General features: G+C 41.1%; 8 non-coding genes across 8 annotated transcripts; all 8 read right to left on the reverse strand.

Annotated features, from left to right (window-relative positions):
* Positions 1-301: 301 nt before the first annotated feature.
* Positions 302-373, reverse strand: TRNAH-AUG (transfer RNA histidin (anticodon AUG)). The gene has a single exon. It is a non-coding gene; the product is annotated as a tRNA-His (tRNA).
* A 1288-nt stretch (positions 374-1661) lies between these two features.
* TRNAS-AGA (transfer RNA serine (anticodon AGA)) lies at positions 1662-1743 on the reverse strand. Its single transcript has one exon. It is a non-coding gene; the product is annotated as a tRNA-Ser (tRNA).
* Positions 1744-3242: 1499 nt separating this feature from the next.
* Positions 3243-3314, reverse strand: TRNAH-GUG (transfer RNA histidin (anticodon GUG)). The gene has a single exon. It is a non-coding gene; the product is annotated as a tRNA-His (tRNA).
* Positions 3315-11551: 8237 nt separating this feature from the next.
* Positions 11552-11623, reverse strand: TRNAH-GUG (transfer RNA histidin (anticodon GUG)). The gene has a single exon. It is a non-coding gene; the product is annotated as a tRNA-His (tRNA).
* A 2869-nt stretch (positions 11624-14492) lies between these two features.
* Positions 14493-14564, reverse strand: TRNAH-GUG (transfer RNA histidin (anticodon GUG)). Its single transcript has one exon. It is a non-coding gene; the product is annotated as a tRNA-His (tRNA).
* Positions 14565-15852: 1288 nt separating this feature from the next.
* TRNAS-AGA (transfer RNA serine (anticodon AGA)) lies at positions 15853-15934 on the reverse strand. The gene has a single exon. It is a non-coding gene; the product is annotated as a tRNA-Ser (tRNA).
* Positions 15935-17433: 1499 nt separating this feature from the next.
* Positions 17434-17505, reverse strand: TRNAH-GUG (transfer RNA histidin (anticodon GUG)). Its single transcript has one exon. It is a non-coding gene; the product is annotated as a tRNA-His (tRNA).
* A 2869-nt stretch (positions 17506-20374) lies between these two features.
* Positions 20375-20446, reverse strand: TRNAH-GUG (transfer RNA histidin (anticodon GUG)). Its single transcript has one exon. It is a non-coding gene; the product is annotated as a tRNA-His (tRNA).
* Positions 20447-22406: the final 1960 nt, after the last annotated feature.

Raw genomic sequence — 22406 nt, forward strand, 5'->3', positions numbered from 1 at the left:
GTGCATTCCCTGTAGACAGCCACAACACAGGTCACTCAACTGCAACTGCATTCATCTGCATTCTGATTGGCCTGGGGGAGAGCTCCGCTCCCCTTACCGCAAATATGTTCAAGAACGATAATTTATGTCAGTAAGTACAGTATACCTACATCTTATAATCATGTGTGTTTAAATAATTTGTCGTTAGATCGTTTAAATATTGAAAAGGATCTGTTTTTAATATACATTTTACAAAAACAACTGGTACATTTGGGAATTCTGTAAAGGAAAAACCCAGCTGCCTTGACATTGCCAACCACAATGCCGTGACTCGGATTCGAACCGAGGTTGCTGCGGCCATAACGCAGAGTACTAACCACTATACGATCACGGCGAGATACTTGGGCTCAATAACGTACAGTGACATGAAGAAATTATAATTCGGAACACTCAGGGCTACTCCTGTGATAGGCTGAATGTGTTCATTGCTTCCTCATTCCTTATACAAAGGCTTTATCTCCTCAGTGGTTGATAGACTGAAACCGTTTCCTGGCCGCCTGCTTTTAACTGGCAGGAGTCAAAGATCACACATACACTGGTGGGCCTGTGATGGGACACCAATGCAGAGAAACACACCTGGCGCAGATATTCTATTCTGTTTATTAGACCTGCATCTCCCCTGTACCTCCTCAAGCCATCTGTATGTGAAGCAAGAAAGAGTTAAGGAACAGTCCATCTACACTTTTATTGGGAAGATGCTGCCGTGAGCTCCTCCCAGCTAATCACACAAACAGCAGTAAATCAAGATAACTACACAGTTAGGGGGGACTGCATGGTTAGGTTTTTGAGGAATTATTGAAACTGACCTCAGTGACCCATGATCAGAGCTGTGGCTAATGACTGCATGCCTATTTATGATGAAGCAAGCACCATGGCTCGTAGGGGCCCCACAACACACTTTTCTTAGCTCATTGAATTAAAGTATAAACTTCTACCATGTGTGAGTGGTAAAGGCTTGTTAATTTTGTTGCTTTTCAAATTCACGTCTGACAACAAGACGAAGGAACATTGGGGCATCAGACGCTTTGGAAAGTAGCCACCAACCGCAGAGAAAGAGAGAAAGAGGAAAAAGGCAGTATGAGGTGTGGAGAAAACAGCAGCAGGTACAAGGAGCTCAAATGAGATTAATGGCGCCTAAATAGAGCACGTAAAGGAACAGTTACAAATCTAAGAAAAGGGAAAGAAAAGACTAGGAAAAAACACAGAAAGAACTTGTAGAAGAAATTCTCTTCCAGGAACAGCAGGTTAAGAGAAATTACACAGGGAGCAGTTAAGCTTGTAACACGGGGGAGAATAGAAAAGAAAATGCAGTTTTATGAAGTGTGTTTGCCTAATCCAGCTAGCACTTTTATTTTATTTCTCTATTTGCTTCTTTTATTGGTAAAGTAAGTTTCAAGTGCATGCACAGGTATGACCGAGAGAGCCAGGGTATAATAATTTGAAGCGTTTGCACCAGCGCTAATGAAGGACGAGAGTTATAGCAAAGATATGAAAGGGGGAGCGATAATAAATATGTGATATGGCAATAGTGACACCAAAATAAGCCACCTATTTATAAAACTGACATTGAAGAAATACTAAAGGTTAACTCCTGAAATTGTAGCCGATGTTAAAAAGTTTCTCGTTGTCGGCAGGATTCGAACCTGCGCGGGGAGACCCCAATTGATTTCTAGTCCATCGCCTTAACCACTCGGCCACAACAACTGACTGTGAGGCGTGTGCACATAATCTGTATGCAAGTTTTCAAGGTGTCCCACAGCAAATTCCTGATATTCTGCAATGCACTTTTTAAAAATAATGTTTTTTTCAGCAGGCACATTCTCTCCTAAAAACAAAAATTGCATGCGTATATCTCTAGTTTGGAATACCATAGGCTTGCATGCATACTCTCATGGGTCGCTCAAGTTTTTTGGACCCTATTGCACTCTGTTTTCGTGCTGCTTTTAGTATATGGCCCATATTACAGAAGTCTACCATCTTTGAGTATTTCAGGCTCCTTTGTAAGTGCTTTATATTTTTTCCTTGAAGAGCTATATAATAAAGGGGTCCGGGAAAGATTGCATTTATGGAAGATAAAAGAAGGCCCACTTGTCTCACCAAATGCTGTAGAGAAACCTGATGTTTTACTCATGTTATCCTTAGTTCGTTTTTGTTAGACCTTGCATTCTTAAGGTGGTCCCAACCCCACCTTATTGCTTTTCACCTCCGCATTTTGCTGTATCTTTTTGTTGGCCTTAGGACTCTGATCACTTTATCGCTACTAATCAGTGCTGAACTGCACGTGCTTCTTCCCTAATCATGTGTATAATTGGAGTATACCTGACTGACAGATTTAATTTACTTGAAAGCCCCTTGTAAAGTGGTATACCATATACCCAGGGACTGATTGTGCGGCCCAAAGAAATAGCATTTCAAACCTGTCTCAAGCCTGCTACTGCAGTGCCTGTGCTGCAGTGTACTGCCACTTCGACTTGGCATTTAAAACTACTTGCCAAGCCTTAAACTCCAATTTTATTACATATCAGTAACCCCTAAGGTAGGCCCTAGGTAGTCCTAGGGGCATCATGCTATGTAAGTAAAAGGTAAGACATGTACTGTGGTAGTTTGTATGTCCTAGCAGTATCAAACAGTCTATTACATTTTTCACTACTGTGAGGTCTGCCCCTCTCATAGGTTAGCATTGGGTATTCCCTTATACTTTTTGGGGGGTAATTCCATATCAGAGAGGAGAAGCTTTATTTATTTATTGATAAATCCTATCTACTGGTGAGGTTGGATTTAATCTTACTATTGTATAAATGCCATTTTTAGAGAGTGAGCATTTCTCTGCACTTACTGCTCTATTTGCATTGAAACCTGTCTTCGATTGACGTCTGGATTGGGCTGCGAGACAGCTACATATGTGCATTCCCTGTAGACAGCCACAACACAGGTCACTCAACTGCAACTGCATTCATCTGCATTCTGATTGGCCTGGGGGAGAGCTCCGCTCCCCTTACCGCAAATATGTTCAAGAACGATAATTTATGTCAGTAAGTACAGTATACCTACATCTTATAATCATGTGTGTTTAAATAATTTGTTGTTAGATCGTTTAAATATTGAAAAGGATCTGTTTTTAATAGACATTTTACAAAAACAACTGGTACATTTGGGAATTCTGTAAAAGAAAAACCCAACTGCCGTGACATTGCCAACCACAATGCCGTGACTCGGATTCGAACCGAGGTTGCTGCGGCCACAACGCAGAGTACTAACCACTATACGATCACGGCAAGCTACTTGGACTCAATAACGTACAGTGACATGAAGAAATTATAATTCGGAACACTCAGGGCTACTCCTGTGATAGGCTGAATGTGTTCATTGCTTCCTCATTCCTTATACAAAGGCTTTATCTCCTCAGTGGTTGATAGGCTGAAACCGTTTCCTGGCCGCCTGCTTGTGAACTGGCAGGAGTCAAAGATCACACATACACTGGTGGGCCTGTGATGGGACACCAATGCAGAGAAACACACCTGGCGCAGATATTCTATTCTGTTTATTAGACCTGCATCTCCCCTGTACCTCCTCAAGCCATCTGTATGTGAAGCAAGAAAGAGTTAAGGAACGGTCCATCTACACTTTTATTGGGAGGATGCTGCCGTGAGCTCCTCCCAGCTAATCACACAAACAGCAGTAAAGCAAGATACCTACACAGTTAGGGGGGACTGCATGGTTAGGTTTTTGAGGAATTATTGAAACTGACCTCAGTGACCCATAATCAGAGCTGTGGCTAATGACTGCATGCCTAATTATGATGAAGCAAGCACCATGGCTCGTAGGGGCCCAACAACACACTTTTCTTAGCTCATTGAATTAAAGTATAAACTTCTGCCATGTGTGAGTGGTAAAGGCTTGTTAATTTTGTTGCTTTTCAAATTCACGTCTGACAACAAGACGAAGGAACATTGGGGCATCAGACGCTTTGGAAAGTAGCCACCAACCGCAGAGAAAGAGAGAAAGAGGGAAAAGACAGTATGAGGTGTGGAGAAAACAGCAGCAGGTACAAGGAGCTCAAATGAGATTAATGGCGCCTAAATAGAGCACGTAAAGGAACAGTTACAAATCTAAGAAAAGGGAAAGAAAAGACTAGGAAAAATCACAGAAAGAGCTTGTAGATGAAATTCTCTTCCAGGAACAGCAGGTTAAGAGAAATTACACAGGGAGTAGTTAAGCTTGTAACACGGGGGAGAATAGAAAAGAAAATGCAGTTTTATGAAGTGTGTTTGCCTAATCCAGCTAGCACTTTTATTTTATTTCTCTATTTGCTTCTTTTATTGGTAAAGTAAGTTTCAAGTGCATGCACAGGTATGACCGAGAGAGCCAGGGTATAATAATTTGAAGCGTTTGCACCAGCGCTAATGAAGGACGAGAGTTATAGCAAAGATATGAAAGGGGGAGCGATAATAAATATGTGATATGGCAATAGTGACACCAAAATAAGCCACCTATTTATAAAACTGACATGGAAGAAATACTAAAGGTTAACTTCTGAAATTGTAGCCGATGTTAAAAAGATTCTCGTTGTCGGCAGGATTCAAACCTGCGCGGTGGGACCCCAATGGATTTCTGGTCCATCGCCTTAACCACTCGGCCACAACAACTGACTGTAAGGCGTGTGCAAATAATCTGTATGCAAGTTTTCAAGGTGTCCCACAGCAAATTCCTGATATTCTGCAATGCACTTTTTAAAAATAATGTTTTTTTCAGCAGGCACATTCTCTCCTAAAAACAAAAATTGCAGGCGTATATCTCTAGTTTGGATTACCATAATCTTGCATGCATACTCTCATGGGTCACTCAAGTTTTTGGACCCTATTGCACTCTGTTTTCGTGCTGCTTTTAGTATATGGCCCATATTACAGAAGTCTACCATCTTTGAGTATTTGAGGCTCCTTTGTAAGTGCTTTATATTTTTTCCTTGAAGAGCTATGTAATAAAGGGGTCCGTGAAAGATTGCATTTATGGAAGATAAAAGAAGGCCCACTTTTCTCACCAAATGCTGTAGAGAAACCTGATGTTTTAGTCATGTTATCCTTAGTTCGTTTTTGTTAGACCTTGCATTCTTAAGGTGGTCCCAACCCCACCTTATTGCTTTTCACCTCCGCATTTTGCTGTATCTTTTTGTTGGCCTTAGGACTCTGATCACTTTATCGCTACTAATCAGTGCTGAAGTGCACGTGCTTCTTCCCTAATCATGTGTATAATTGGAGTATACCTGACTGACAGATTTAATTTACTTGAAAGCCCCTTGCAAAGTGGTATACCATATACCCAGGGACTGATTGTGCCGCCCAAAGAAATAGCATTTCAAACCTTTCTCAAGCCTGCTACTGCAGTGCCTGTGCTGCAGTGTACTGCCACTTCGACTTGGCATTTAAAACTACTTGCCAAGCCTTAAACACCAATTTTATTACATATCAGTAACCCCTAAGGTAGGCCCTAGGTAGTCCTAGGGGCATCATGCTATGTAAGTAAAAGGTAAGACATGTACTGTGGTAGTTTGTATGTCCTAGTAGTATCAAACAGTCTATTACATTTTTCACTACTGTGAGGTCTGCCCCTCTCATAGATTAGCATTGGGTATTCCCTTATACTTTTTGGGGGGTAATTCCATATCAGAGAGGAGAAGCTTTATTTATTTATTGATAAATCCTATCTACTGGTGAGGTTGGATTTAATCTTACTATTTTATAAATGCCATTTTTAGAGAGTGAGCATTTCTCTGCACTTACTGCTCTATTTGCATGAAAACCTGTTTTCAATTGACGTCTGAATTGGGCTGCGAGACAGCTACATATGTGCATTCCCTGTAGACAGCCACAACACAGGTCACTCAACTGCAACTGCATTCATCTGCATTCTGATTGGCCTGGGGGAGAGCTCCGCTCCCCTTACCGCAAATATGTTCAAGAACGATAATTTATGTCAGTAAGTACAGTATACCTACATCTTATAATCATATGTGTTTAAATAATTTGTCGTTAGATCGTTTAAATATTGAAAAGGATCTGTTTTTAAAAGACATTTTACAAAAACAACTGGTACATTTGGGAATTCTGTAAAGGAAAAACCCAACTGCCGTGACATTGCCAATCACAATGCCGTGACTCGGATTCGAACCGAGGTTGCTGCGGCCACAACGCAGAGTACTAACCACTATACGATCACCGCGAGCTACTTGGGCTCAATAACGTACAGTGACATGAAGAAATTATAATTCGGAACACTCAGGGCTACTCCTGTGATAGGCTGAATGTGTTCATTGCTTCCTCATTCCTTATACAAAGGCTTTATCTCCTCAGTGGTTGATAGGCTGAAACCGTTTCCTGGCCGCCTGCTTGTGAACTGGCAGGAGTCAAAGATCACACATACACTGGTGGGCCTGTGATGGGACACCAATGCAGAGAAACACACCTGACGCAGATATTCTAGTTTGTTTATTAGACCTGCATCTCCCCTGTACCTCCTCAAGCCATCTGTATGTGAAGCAAGAAAGAGTTAAGGAACGGTCCATCTACACTTTTATTGGGAGGATGCTGCTGTGAGCTCCTCCCAGCTAATCACACAAACAGCAGTAAAGCAAGATAACTACACAGTTAGGGGGGACTGCATGGTTAGGTTTTTGAGGAATTATTGAAACTGACCTCAGTGACCCATAATCAGAGCTGTGGCTAATGACTGCATGCCTAATTATGATGAAGCAAGCACCATGGCTCGTAGGGGCCCCACAACACACTTTTCTTAGCTCTTTGAATTAAAGTATAAACTTCTGCCATGTGTGAGTGGTAAAGGCATGTTAATTTTGTTGCTTTTCAAATTCACGTCTGACAACAAGACGAAGGAACATTGGGGCATCAGACGCTTTGGAAAGTAACCACCAACCGCAGAGAAAGAGAGAAAGAGGGAAAAGGCAGTATGAGGTGTGGAGAAAACCGCAGCAGGTACAAGGAGCTCAAATGAGATTAATGGCGCCAAAATAGAGCACGTAAAGGAACAGTTACAAATCTAAGAAAAGGGAAAGAAAAGACTAGGAAAAAACACAGAAAGAGCTAGTAGATGAAATTCTCTTCCAGGAACAGCAGGTTAAGAGAAATTATACAGGGAGCAGTTAAGCTTGTAACACGGGGGAGAATAGAAAAGAAAATGCGGTTTTATGAAGTGTGTTTGCCTAATCCAGCTAGCACTTTTATTTTATTTCTCTATTTGCTTCTTTTATTGGTAAAGTAAGTTTCAAGTGCATGCACAGGTATGACCGAGAGAGCCAGGGTATAATAATTTGAAGCGTTTGCACCAGCGCTAATGAAGGACGAGAGTTATAGCAAAGATATGAAAGGGGGAGCGATAATAAATATGTGATATGGCAATAGTGACACCAAAATAAGCCACCTATTTATAAAACTGACATTGAAGAAATACTAAAGGTTAACTCCTGAAATTGTAGCCGATGTTAAAAAGTTTCTCGTTGTCGGCAGGATTCGAACCTGCGCGGGAAGACCCCAATTGATTTCTAGTCCATCGCCTTAACCACTCGGCCACAACAACTGACTGTGAAGCGTGTGCACATAATCTGTATGCAAGTTTTCAAGGTGTCCCACAGCAAATTCCTGATATTCTGCAATGCACTTTTTAAAAATAATGTTTTTTTCAGCAGGCACATTCTCTCCTAAAAACAAAAATTGCATGCGTATATCTCTAGTTTGGAATACCATAGGCTTGCATGCATACTCTCATGGGTCGCTCAAGTTTTTTGGACCCTATTGCACTCTGTTTTCGTGCTGCTTTTAGTATATGGCCCATATTACAGAAGTCTACCATCTTTGAGTATTTGAGGCTCCTTTGTAAGTGCTTTATATTTTTTCCTTGAAGAGCTATATAATAAAGGGGTCCGGGAAAGATTGCATTTATGGAAGATAAAAGAAGGCCCACTTGTCTCACCAAATGCTGTAGAGAAACCTGATGTTTTACTCATGTTATCCTTAGTTCGTTTTTGTTAGACCTTGCATTCTTAAGGTGGTCCCAACCCCACCTTATTGCTTTTCACCTCCGCATTTTGCTGTATCTTTTTGTTGGCCTTAGGACTCTGATCACTTTATCGCTACTAATCATAGCTGAAGTGCACGTGCTTCTTCCCTAATCATGTGTATAATTGGAGTATACCTGACTGACAGATTTAATTTACTTGAAAGCCCCTTGTAAAGTGGTATACCATATACCCAGGGACTGATTGTGCCGCCCAAAGAAATAGCATTTCAAACCTGTCTCAAGCCTGCTACTGCAGTGCCTGTGCTGCAGTGTACTGCCACTTCGACTTGGCATTTAAAACTACTTGCCAAGCCTTAAACCTCAATTTAATTACATATCAGTAACCCCTAAGGTAGGCCCTAGGTAGTCCTAGGGGCATCATGCTATGTAAGTAAAAGGTAAGACATGTACTGTGGTAGTTTGTATGTCCTAGTAGTATCAAACAGTCTATTACATTTTTCACTACAGTGAGGTCTGCCCCTCTCATAGGTTAGCATTGGGTATTCCCTTATACTTTTTGGGGGGTAATTCCATATCAGAGAGGAGAAGCTTTATTTATTTATTGATAAATCCTATCTACTGGTGAGGTTGGATTTAATCTTACTATTGTATAAATGCCATTTTTAGAGAGTGAGCATTTCTCTGCACTTACTGCTCTATTTGCATCAAAACCTGTCTTCAATTGACGTCTGGATTGGGCTGCGAGATAGCTACATATGTGCATTCCCTGTAGACAGCCACAACACAGGTCACTCAACTGCAACTGCATTCATCTGCATTCTGATTGGCCTGGGGGAGAGCTCCGCTCCCCTTACCGCAAATATGTTCAAGAACGATAATTTATGTCAGTAAGTACAGTATACCTACATCTTATAATCATGTGTGTTTAAATAATCTGTCGTTAGATCGTTTAAATATTGAAAAGGATCTGTTTTTAATAGACATTTTACAAAAACAACTGGTACATTTGGGAATTCTGTAAAGGAAAAACCAAACTGCCGTGACATTGCCAACCACAATGGGTTTTTGAGGAATTATTGAAACTGACCTCAGTGACCCATGATCAGAGCTGTGGCTAATGACTGCATGCCTAATTATGATGAAGCAAGCACCATGGCTCGTAGGGGCCCCACAACACACTTTTCTTAGCTCATTGAATTAAAGTATAAACTTCTACCATGTGTGAGTGGTAAAGGCTTGTTAATTTTGTTGCTTTTCAAATTCACGTCTGACAACAAGACGAAGGAACATTGGGGCATCAGACGCTTTGGAAAGTAGCCACCAACCGCAGAGAAAGAGAGAAAGAGGAAAAAGGCAGTATGAGGTGTGGAGAAAACAGCAGCAGGTACAAGGAGCTCAAATGAGATTAATGGCGCCTAAATAGAGCACGTAAAGGAACAGTTACAAATCTAAGAAAAGGGAAAGAAAAGACTAGGAAAAAACACAGAAAGAGCTTGTAGATGAAATTCTCTTCCAGGAACAGCAGGTTAAGAGAAATTACACAGGGAGCAGTTAAGCTTGTAACACGGGGGAGAATAGCAAAGAAAATGCAGTTTTATGAAGTGTGTTTGCCTAATCCAGCTAGCACTTTTATTTTTTTTCTCTATTTGCTTCTTTTATTGGTAAAGTAAGTTTCAAGTGCATGCACAGGTATGACCGAGAGAGCCAGGGTATAATAATTTGAAGCGTTTGCACCAGCGCTAATGAAGGACAAGAGTTATAGCAAAGATATGAAAGGGGGAGCGATAATAAATATGTGATATGGCAATAGTGACACCAAAATAAGCCACCTATTTATAAAACTGACATGGAAGAAATACTAAAGGTTAACTTCTGAAATTTTAGCCGATGTTAAAAAGATTCTCGTTGTCGGCAGGATTCGAACCTGCGCGGTGGGACCCCAATGGATTTCTAGTCCAGCGCCTTAACCACTCAGCCACAACAACTGACTGTAAGGTGTGTGCACATAATCTGTATGCAAGTTTTCAAGGTGTCCCACAGCAAATTCCTGATATTCTGCAATGCACTTTTTAAAAATAATGTTTTTTTCAGCAGGCACATTCTCTCCTAAAAACAAAAATTGCAGGCGTATATCTCTAGTTTGGATTACCATAATCTTGCATGCATACTCTCATGGGTCACTCAAGTTTTTTGGACCCTATTGCACTCTGTTTTCGTGCTGCTTTTAGTATATGGCCCATATTACAGAAGTCTACCATCTTTGAGTATTTGAGGCTCCTTTGTAAGTGCTTTATATTTTTTCCTTGAAGAGCTATATAATAAAGGGGTCCGTGAAAGATTGCATTTATGGAAGATAAAAGAAGGCCCACTTTTCTCACCAAATGCTGTAGAGAAACCTGATGTTTTACTCATGTTATCCTTAGTTCGTTTTTGTTAGACCTTGCATTCTTAAGGTGGTCCCAACCCCACCTTATTGCTTTTCACCTCCGCATTTTGCTGTATCTTTTTGTTGGCCTTAGGACTCTGATCACTTTATCGCTACTAATCAGGGCTGAAGTGCACGTGCTTCTTCCCTAATCATGTGTATAATTGGAGTATACCTGACTGACAGATTTAATTTACTTGAAAGCCCCTTGCAAAGTGGTATACCATATACCCAGGGACTGATTGTGCCGCCCAAAGAAATAGCATTTTAAACCTGTCTCAAGCTTGCTACTGCAGTGCCTGTGCTGCAGTGTACTGCCACTTCGACTTGGCATTTAAAACTACTTGCCAAGCCTTAAACACCAATTTTATTACATATCAGTAACCCCTAAGGTAGGCCCTAGGTAGTCATAGGGGCATCATGCTATGTAAGTAAAAGGTAAGACATGTACTGTGGTAGTTTGTATGTCCTAGTAGTATCAAACAGTCTATTACATTTTTCACTACTGTGAGGTCTGCCCCTCTCATAGGTTAGCATTGGGTATTCCCTTATACTTTTTGCGGGGTAATTCCATATCAGAGAGGAGAAGCTTTATTTATTTATTGATAAATCCTATCTACTGGTGAGGTTGGATTTAATCTTACTATTTTATAAATGCCATTTTTAGAGAGTGAGCATTTCTCTGCACTTACTGCTCTATTTGCATGAAAACCTGTCTTCAATTGACGTCTGAATTGGGCTGCGAGACAGCTACATATGTGCATTCCCTGTAGACAGCCACAACACAGGTCACTCAACTGCAACTGCATTCATCTGCATTCTGATTGGCCTGGGGGAGAGCTCCGCTCCCCTTACCGCAAATATGTTCAAGAACGATAATTTATGTCAGTAAGTACAGTATACCTACATCTTATAATCATGTGTGTTTAAATAATTTGTCGTTAGATCGTTTAAATATTGAAAAGGATCTGTTTTTAATATACATTTTACAAAAACAACTGGTACATTTGGGAATTCTGTAAAGGAAAAACCCAGCTGCCTTGACATTGCCAACCACAATGCCGTGACTCGGATTCGAACCGAGGTTGCTGCGGCCACAACGCAGAGTACTAACCACTATACGATCACGGCGAGCTACTTGGGCTCAATAACGTACAGTGACATGAAGAAATTATAATTCGGAACACTCAGGGCTACTCCTGTGATAGGCTGAATGTGTTCATTGCTTCCTCATTCCTTATACAAAGGCTTTATCTCCTCAGTGGTTGATAGACTGAAACCGTTTCCTGGCCGCCTGCTTTTAACTGGCAGGAGTCAAAGATCACACATACACTGGTGGGCCTGTGATGGGACACCAATGCAGAGAAACACACCTGGCGCAGATATTCTATTCTGTTTATTAGACCTGCATCTCCCCTGTACCTCCTCAAGCCATCTGTATGTGAAGCAAGAAAGAGTTAAGGAACAGTCCATCTACACTTTTATTGGGAAGATGCTGCCGTGAGCTCCTCCCAGCTAATCACACAAACAGCAGTAAATCAAGATAACTACACAGTTAGGGGGGACTGCATGGTTAGGTTTTTGAGGAATTATTGAAACTGACCTCAGTGACCCATGATCAGAGCTGTGGCTAATGACTGCATGCCTAATTATGATGAAGCAAGCACCATGGCTCGTAGGGGCCCCACAACACACTTTTCTTAGCTCATTGAATTAAAGTATAAACTTCTACCATGTGTGAGTGGTAAAGGCTTGTTAATTTTGTTGCTTTTCAAATTCACGTCTGACAACAAGACGAAGGAACATTGGGGCATCAGACGCTTTGGAAAGTAGCCACCAACCGCAGAGAAAGAGAGAAAGAGGAAAAAGGCAGTATGAGGTGTGGAGAAAACAGCAGCAGGTACAAGGAGCTCAAATGAGATTAATGGCGCCTAAATAGAGCACGTAAAGGAACAGTTACAAATCTAAGAAAAGGGAAAGAAAAGACTAGGAAAAAACACAGAAAGAGCTTGTAGATGAAATTCTCTTCCAGGAACAGCAGGTTAAGAGAAATTACACAGGGAGCAGTTAAGCTTGTAACACGGGGGAGAATAGCAAAGAAAATGCAGTTTTATGAAGTGTGTTTGCCTAATCCAGCTAGCACTTTTATTTTTTTTCTCTATTTGCTTCTTTTATTGGTAAAGTAAGTTTCAAGTGCATGCACAGGTATGACCGAGAGAGCCAGGGTATAATAATTTGAAGCGTTTGCACCAGCGCTAATGAAGGACAAGAGTTATAGCAAAGATATGAAAGGGGGAGCGATAATAAATATGTGATATGGCAATAGTGACACCAAAATAAGCCACCTATTTATAAAACTGACATGGAAGAAATACTAAAGGTTAACTTCTGAAATTGTAGCCGATGTTAAAAAGATTCTCGTTGTCGGCATGATTCGAACCTGCGCGGTGGGACCCCAATGGATTTCTAGTCCAGCGCCTTAACCACTCAGCCACAACAACTGACTGTAAGGTGTGTGCACATAATCTGTATGCAAGTTTTCAAGGTGTCCCACAGCAAATTCCTGATATTCTGCAATGCACTTTTTAAAAATAATGTTTTTTTCAGCAGGCACATTCTCTCCTAAAAACAAAAATTGCAGGCGTATATCTCTAGTTTGGATTACCATAATCTTGCATGCATACTCTCATGGGTCACTCAAGTTTTTTGGACCCTATTGCACTCTGTTTTCGTGCTGCTTTTAGTATATGGCCCATATTACAGAAGTCTACCATCTTTGAGTATTTGAGGCTCCTTTGTAAGTGCTTTATATTTTTTCCTTGAAGAGCTATATAATAAAGGGGTCCGTGAAAGATTGCATTTATGGAAGATAAAAGAAGGCCCACTTTTCTCACCAAATGCTGTAGAGAAACCTGATGTTTTACTCATGTTATCCTTAGTTCGTTTTTGTTAGACCTTGCATTCTTAAGGTGGTCCCAACCCCACCTTATTGCTTTTCACCTCCGCATTTTGCTGTATCTTTTTGTTGGCCTTAGGACTCTGATCACTTTATCGCTACTAATCAGGGCTGAAGTGCACGTGCTTCTTCCCTAATCATGTGTATAATTGGAGTATACCTGACTGACAGATTTAATTTACTTGAAAGCCCCTTGCAAAGTGGTATACCATATACCCAGGGACTGATTGTGCCGCCCAAAGAAATAGCATTTTAAACCTGTCTCAAGCTTGCTACTGCAGTGCCTGTGCTGCAGTGTACTGCCACTTCGACTTGGCATTTAAAACTACTTGCCAAGCCTTAAACACCAATTTTATTACATATCAGTAACCCCTAAGGTAGGCCCTAGGTAGTCATAGGGGCATCATGCTATGTAAGTAAAAGGTAAGACATGTACTGTGGTAGTTTGTATGTCCTAGTAGTATCAAACAGTCTATTACATTTTTCACTACTGTGAGGTCTGCCCCTCTCATAGGTTAGCATTGGGTATTCCCTTATACTTTTTGCGGGGTAATTCCATATCAGAGAGGAGAAGCTTTATTTATTTATTGATAAATCCTATCTACTGGTGAGGTTGGATTTAATCTTACTATTTTATAAATGCCATTTTTAGAGAGTGAGCATTTCTCTGCACTTACTGCTCTATTTGCATGAAAACCTGTCTTCAATTGACGTCTGAATTGGGCTGCGAGACAGCTACATATGTGCATTCCCTGTAGACAGCCACAACACAGGTCACTCAACTGCAACTGCATTCATCTGCATTCTGATTGGCCTGGGGGAGAGCTCCGCTCCCCTTACCGCAAATATGTTCAAGAACGATAATTTATGTCAGTAAGTACAGTATACCTACATCTTATAATCATGTGTGTTTAAATAATTTGTCGTTAGATCGTTTAAATATTGAAAAGGATCTGTTTTTAATATACATTTTACAAAAACAACTGGTACATTTGGGAATTCTGTAAAGGAAAAACCCAGCTGCCTTGACATTGCCAACCACAATGCCGTGACTCGGATTCGAACCGAGGTTGCTGCGGCCACAACGCAGAGTACTAACCACTATACGATCACGGCGAGCTACTTGGGCTCAATAACGTACAGTGACATGAAGAAATTATAATTCGGAACACTCAGGGCTACTCCTGTGATAGGCTGAATGTGTTCATTGCTTCCTCATTCCTTATACAAAGGCTTTATCTCCTCAGTGGTTGATAGACTGAAACCGTTTCCTGGCCGCCTGCTTTTAACTGGCAGGAGTCAAAGATCACACATACACTGGTGGGCCTGTGATGGGACACCAATGCAGAGAAACACACCTGGCGCAGATATTCTATTCTGTTTATTAGACCTGCATCTCCCCTGTACCTCCTCAAGCCATCTGTATGTGAAGCAAGAAAGAGTTAAGGAACAGTCCATCTACACTTTTATTGGGAAGATGCTGCCGTGAGCTCCTCCCAGCTAATCACACAAACAGCAGTAAATCAAGATAACTACACAGTTAGGGGGGACTGCATGGTTAGGTTTTTGAGGAATTATTGAAACTGACCTCAGTGACCCATGATCAGAGCTGTGGCTAATGACTGCATGCCTATTTATGATGAAGCAAGCACCATGGCTCGTAGGGGCCCCACAACACACTTTTCTTAGCTCATTGAATTAAAGTATAAACTTCTACCATGTGTGAGTGGTAAAGGCTTGTTAATTTTGTTGCTTTTCAAATTCACGTCTGACAACAAGACGAAGGAACATTGGGGCATCAGACGCTTTGGAAAGTAGCCACCAACCGCAGAGAAAGAGAGAAAGAGGAAAAAGGCAGTATGAGGTGTGGAGAAAACAGCAGCAGGTACAAGGAGCTCAAATGAGATTAATGGCGCCTAAATAGAGCACGTAAAGGAACAGTTACAAATCTAAGAAAAGGGAAAGAAAAGACTAGGAAAAAACACAGAAAGAACTTGTAGAAGAAATTCTCTTCCAGGAACAGCAGGTTAAGAGAAATTACACAGGGAGCAGTTAAGCTTGTAACACGGGGGAGAATAGAAAAGAAAATGCAGTTTTATGAAGTGTGTTTGCCTAATCCAGCTAGCACTTTTATTTTATTTCTCTATTTGCTTCTTTTATTGGTAAAGTAAGTTTCAAGTGCATGCACAGGTATGACCGAGAGAGCCAGGGTATAATAATTTGAAGCGTTTGCACCAGCGCTAATGAAGGACGAGAGTTATAGCAAAGATATGAAAGGGGGAGCGATAATAAATATGTGATATGGCAATAGTGACACCAAAATAAGCCACCTATTTATAAAACTGACATTGAAGAAATACTAAAGGTTAACTCCTGAAATTGTAGCCGATGTTAAAAAGTTTCTCGTTGTCGGCAGGATTCGAACCTGCGCGGGGAGACCCCAATTGATTTCTAGTCCATCGCCTTAACCACTCGGCCACAACAACTGACTGTGAGGCGTGTGCACATAATCTGTATGCAAGTTTTCAAGGTGTCCCACAGCAAATTCCTGATATTCTGCAATGCACTTTTTAAAAATAATGTTTTTTTCAGCAGGCACATTCTCTCCTAAAAACAAAAATTGCATGCGTATATCTCTAGTTTGGAATACCATAGGCTTGCATGCATACTCTCATGGGTCGCTCAAGTTTTTTGGACCCTATTGCACTCTGTTTTCGTGCTGCTTTTAGTATATGGCCCATATTACAGAAGTCTACCATCTTTGAGTATTTCAGGCTCCTTTGTAAGTGCTTTATATTTTTTCCTTGAAGAGCTATATAATAAAGGGGTCCGGGAAAGATTGCATTTATGGAAGATAAAAGAAGGCCCACTTGTCTCACCAAATGCTGTAGAGAAACCTGATGTTTTACTCATGTTATCCTTAGTTCGTTTTTGTTAGACCTTGCATTCTTAAGGTGGTCCCAACCCCACCTTATTGCTTTTCACCTCCGCATTTTGCTGTATCTTTTTGTTGGCCTTAGGACTCTGATCACTTTATCGCTACTAATCAGTGCTGAACTGCACGTGCTTCTTCCCTAATCATGTGTATAATTGGAGTATACCTGACTGACAGATTTAATTTACTTGAAAGCCCCTTGTAAAGTGGTATACCATATACCCAGGGACTGATTGTGCGGCCCAAAGAAATAGCATTTCAAACCTGTCTCAAGCCTGCTACTGCAGTGCCTGTGCTGCAGTGTACTGCCACTTCGACTTGGCATTTAAAACTACTTGCCAAGCCTTAAACTCCAATTTTATTACATATCAGTAACCCCTAAGGTAGGCCCTAGGTAGTCCTAGGGGCATCATGCTATGTAAGTAAAAGGTAAGACATGTACTGTGGTAGTTTGTATGTCCTAGCAGTATCAAACAGTCTATTACATTTTTCACTACTGTGAGGTCTGCCCCTCTCATAGGTTAGCATTGGGTATTCCCTTATACTTTTTGGGGGGTAATTCCATATCAGAGAGGAGAAGCTTTATTTATTTATTGATAAATCCTATCTACTGGTGAGGTTGGATTTAATCTTACTATTTTATAAATGCCATTTTTAGAGAGTGAGCATTTCTCTGCACTTACTGCTCTATTTGCATGAAAACCTGTCTTCAATTGACGTCTGAATTGGGCTGCGAGACAGCTACATATGTGCATTCCCTGTAGACAGCCACAACACAGGTCACTCAACTGCAACTGCATTCATCTGCATTCTGATTGGCCTGGGGGAGAGCTCCGCTCCCCTTACCGCAAATATGTTCAAGAACGATAATTTATGTCAGTAAGTACAGTATACCTACATCTTATAATCATGTGTGTTTAAATAATTTGTCGTTAGATCGTTTAAATATTGAAAAGGATCTGTTTTTAATATACATTTTACAAAAACAACTGGTACATTTGGGAATTCTGTAAAGGAAAAACCCAGCTGCCTTGACATTGCCAACCACAATGCCGTGACTCGGATTCGAACCGAGGTTGCTGCGGCCACAACGCAGAGTACTAACCACTATACGATCACGGCGAGCTACTTGGGCTCAATAACGTACAGTGACATGAAGAAATTATAATTCGGAACACTCAGGGCTACTCCTGTGATAGGCTGAATGTGTTCATTGCTTCCTCATTCCTTATACAAAGGCTTTATCTCCTCAGTGGTTGATAGACTGAAACCGTTTCCTGGCCGCCTGCTTTTAACTGGCAGGAGTCAAAGATCACACATACACTGGTGGGCCTGTGATGGGACACCAATGCAGAGAAACACACCTGGCGCAGATATTCTATTCTGTTTATTAGACCTGCATCTCCCCTGTACCTCCTCAAGCCATCTGTATGTGAAGCAAGAAAGAGTTAAGGAACAGTCCATCTACACTTTTATTGGGAAGATGCTGCCGTGAGCTCCTCCCAGCTAATCACACAAACAGCAGTAAATCAAGATAACTACACAGTTAGGGGGGACTGCATGGTTAGGTTTTTGAGGAATTATTGAAACTGACCTCAGTGACCCATGATCAGAGCTGTGGCTAATGACTGCATGCCTAATTATGATGAAGCAAGCACCATGGCTCGTAGGGGCCCCACAACACACTTTTCTTAGCTCATTGAATTAAAGTATAAACTTCTACCATGTGTGAGTGGTAAAGGCTTGTTAATTTTGTTGCTTTTCAAATTCACGTCTGACAACAAGACGAAGGAACATTGGGGCATCAGACGCTTTGGAAAGTAGCCACCAACCGCAGAGAAAGAGAGAAAGAGGAAAAAGGCAGTATGAGGTGTGGAGAAAACAGCAGCAGGTACAAGGAGCTCAAATGAGATTAATGGCGCCTAAATAGAGCACGTAAAGGAACAGTTACAAATCTAAGAAAAGGGAAAGAAAAGACTAGGAAAAAACACAGAAAGAGCTTGTAGATGAAATTCTCTTCCAGGAACAGCAGGTTAAGAGAAATTACACAGGGAGCAGTTAAGCTTGTAACACGGGGGAGAATAGCAAAGAAAATGCAGTTTTATGAAGTGTGTTTGCCTAATCCAGCTAGCACTTTTATTTTTTTTCTCTATTTGCTTCTTTTATTGGTAAAGTAAGTTTCAAGTGCATGCACAGGTATGACCGAGAGAGCCAGGGTATAATAATTTGAAGCGTTTGCACCAGCGCTAATGAAGGACAAGAGTTATAGCAAAGATATGAAAGGGGGAGCGATAATAAATATGTGATATGGCAATAGTGACACCAAAATAAGCCACCTATTTATAAAACTGACATGGAAGAAATACTAAAGGTTAACTTCTGAAATTGTAGCCGATGTTAAAAAGATTCTCGTTGTCGGCAGGATTCGAACCTGCGCGGTGGGACCCCAATGGATTTCTAGTCCAGCGCCTTAACCACTCAGCCACAACAACTGACTGTAAGGTGTGTGCACATAATCTGTATGCAAGTTTTCAAGGTGTCCCACAGCAAATTCCTGATATTCTGCAATGCACTTTTTAAAAATAATGTTTTTTTCAGCAGGCACATTCTCTCCTAAAAACAAAAATTGCAGGCGTATATCTCTAGTTTGGATTACCATAATCTTGCATGCATACTCTCATGGGTCACTCAAGTTTTTTGGACCCTATTGCACTCTGTTTTCGTGCTGCTTTTAGTATATGGCCCATATTACAGAAGTCTACCATCTTTGAGTATTTGAGGCTCCTTTGTAAGTGCTTTATATTTTTTCCTTGAAGAGCTATATAATAAAGGGGTCCGTGAAAGATTGCATTTATGGAAGATAAAAGAAGGCCCACTTTTCTCACCAAATGCTGTAGAGAAACCTGATGTTTTACTCATGTTATCCTTAGTTCGTTTTTGTTAGACCTTGCATTCTTAAGGTGGTCCCAACCCCACCTTATTGCTTTTCACCTCCGCATTTTGCTGTATCTTTTTGTTGGCCTTAGGACTCTGATCACTTTATCGCTACTAATCAGGGCTGAAGTGCACGTGCTTCTTCCCTAATCATGTGTATAATTGGAGTATACCTGACTGACAGATTTAATTTACTTGAAAGCCCCTTGCAAAGTGGTATACCATATACCCAGGGACTGATTGTGCCGCCCAAAGAAATAGCATTTTAAACCTGTCTCAAGCTTGCTACTGCAGTGCCTGTGCTGCAGTGTACTGCCACTTCGACTTGGCATTTAAAACTACTTGCCAAGCCTTAAACACCAATTTTATTACATATCAGTAACCCCTAAGGTAGGCCCTAGGTAGTCATAGGGGCATCATGCTATGTAAGTAAAAGGTAAGACATGTACTGTGGTAGTTTGTATGTCCTAGTAGTATCAAACAGTCTATTACATTTTTCACTACTGTGAGGTCTGCCCCTCTCATAGGTTAGCATTGGGTATTCCCTTATACTTTTTGCGGGGTAATTCCATATCAGAGAGGAGAAGCTTTATTTATTTATTGATAAATCCTATCTACTGGTGAGGTTGGATTTAATCTTACTATTTTATAAATGCCATTTTTAGAGAGTGAGCATTTCTCTGCACTTACTGCTCTATTTGCATGAAAACCTGTCTTCAATTGACGTCTGAATTGGGCTGCGAGACAGCTACATATGTGCATTCCCTGTAGACAGCCACAACACAGGTCACTCAACTGCAACTGCATTCATCTGCATTCTGATTGGCCTGGGGGAGAGCTCCGCTCCCCTTACCGCAAATATGTTCAAGAACGATAATTTATGTCAGTAAGTACAGTATACCTACATCTTATAATCATGTGTGTTTAAATAATTTGTCGTTAGATCGTTTAAATATTGAAAAGGATCTGTTTTTAATATACATTTTACAAAAACAACTGGTACATTTGGGAATTCTGTAAAGGAAAAACCCAGCTGCCTTGACATTGCCAACCACAATGCCGTGACTCGGATTCGAACCGAGGTTGCTGCGGCCACAACGCAGAGTACTAACCACTATACGATCACGGCGAGCTACTTGGGCTCAATAACGTACAGTGACATGAAGAAATTATAATTCGGAACACTCAGGGCTACTCCTGTGATAGGCTGAATGTGTTCATTGCTTCCTCATTCCTTATACAAAGGCTTTATCTCCTCAGTGGTTGATAGACTGAAACCGTTTCCTGGCCGCCTGCTTTTAACTGGCAGGAGTCAAAGATCACACATACACTGGTGGGCCTGTGATGGGACACCAATGCAGAGAAACACACCTGGCGCAGATATTCTATTCTGTTTATTAGACCTGCATCTCCCCTGTACCTCCTCAAGCCATCTGTATGTGAAGCAAGAAAGAGTTAAGGAACAGTCCATCTACACTTTTATTGGGAAGATGCTGCCGTGAGCTCCTCCCAGCTAATCACACAAACAGCAGTAAATCAAGATAACTACACAGTTAGGGGGGACTGCATGGTTAGGTTTTTGAGGAATTATTGAAACTGACCTCAGTGACCCATGATCAGAGCTGTGGCTAATGACTGCATGCCTATTTATGATGAAGCAAGCACCATGGCTCGTAGGGGCCCCACAACACACTTTTCTTAGCTCATTGAATTAAAGTATAAACTTCTACCATGTGTGAGTGGTAAAGGCTTGTTAATTTTGTTGCTTTTCAAATTCACGTCTGACAACAAGACGAAGGAACATTGGGGCATCAGACGCTTTGGAAAGTAGCCACCAACCGCAGAGAAAGAGAGAAAGAGGAAAAAGGCAGTATGAGGTGTGGAGAAAACAGCAGCAGGTACAAGGAGCTCAAATGAGATTAATGGCGCCTAAATAGAGCACGTAAAGGAACAGTTACAAATCTAAGAAAAGGGAAAGAAAAGACTAGGAAAAAACACAGAAAGAACTTGTAGAAGAAATTCTCTTCCAGGAACAGCAGGTTAAGAGAAATTACACAGGGAGCAGTTAAGCTTGTAACACGGGGGAGAATAGAAAAGAAAATGCAGTTTTATGAAGTGTGTTTGCCTAATCCAGCTAGCACTTTTATTTTATTTCTCTATTTGCTTCTTTTATTGGTAAAGTAAGTTTCAAGTGCATGCACAGGTATGACCGAGAGAGCCAGGGTATAATAATTTGAAGCGTTTGCACCAGCGCTAATGAAGGACGAGAGTTATAGCAAAGATATGAAAGGGGGAGCGATAATAAATATGTGATATGGCAATAGTGACACCAAAATAAGCCACCTATTTATAAAACTGACATTGAAGAAATACTAAAGGTTAACTCCTGAAATTGTAGCCGATGTTAAAAAGTTTCTCGTTGTCGGCAGGATTCGAACCTGCGCGGGGAGACCCCAATTGATTTCTAGTCCATCGCCTTAACCACTCGGGCACAACAACTGACTGTGAGGCGTGTGCACATAATCTGTATGCAAGTTTTCAAGGTGTCCCACAGCAAATTCCTGATATTCTGCAATGCACTTTTTAAAAATAATGTTTTTTTCAGCAGGCACATTCTCTCCTAAAAACAAAAATTGCATGCGTATATCTCTAGTTTGGAATACCATAGGCTTGCATGCATACTCTCATGGGTCGCTCAAGTTTTTTGGACCCTATTGCACTCTGTTTTCGTGCTGCTTTTAGTATATGGCCCATATTACAGAAGTCTACCATCTTTGAGTATTTCAGGCTCCTTTGTAAGTGCTTTATATTTTTTCCTTGAAGAGCTATATAATAAAGGGGTCCGGGAAAGATTGCATTTATGGAAGATAAAAGAAGGCCCACTTGTCTCACCAAATGCTGTAGAGAAACCTGATGTTTTACTCATGTTATCCTTAGTTCGTTTTTGTTAGACCTTGCATTCTTAAGGTGGTCCCAACCCCACCTTATTGCTTTTCACCTCCGCATTTTGCTGTATCTTTTTGTTGGCCTTAGGACTCTGATCACTTTATCGCTACTAATCAGTGCTGAACTGCACGTGCTTCTTCCCT

The sequence above is a fragment of the Lissotriton vulgaris genome, chromosome 1_1 (assembly GCF_964263255.1).
Source record: "Lissotriton vulgaris chromosome 1_1, aLisVul1.2, whole genome shotgun sequence".
NCBI classification, from domain to species: domain Eukaryota; kingdom Metazoa; phylum Chordata; class Amphibia; order Caudata; family Salamandridae; genus Lissotriton; species Lissotriton vulgaris.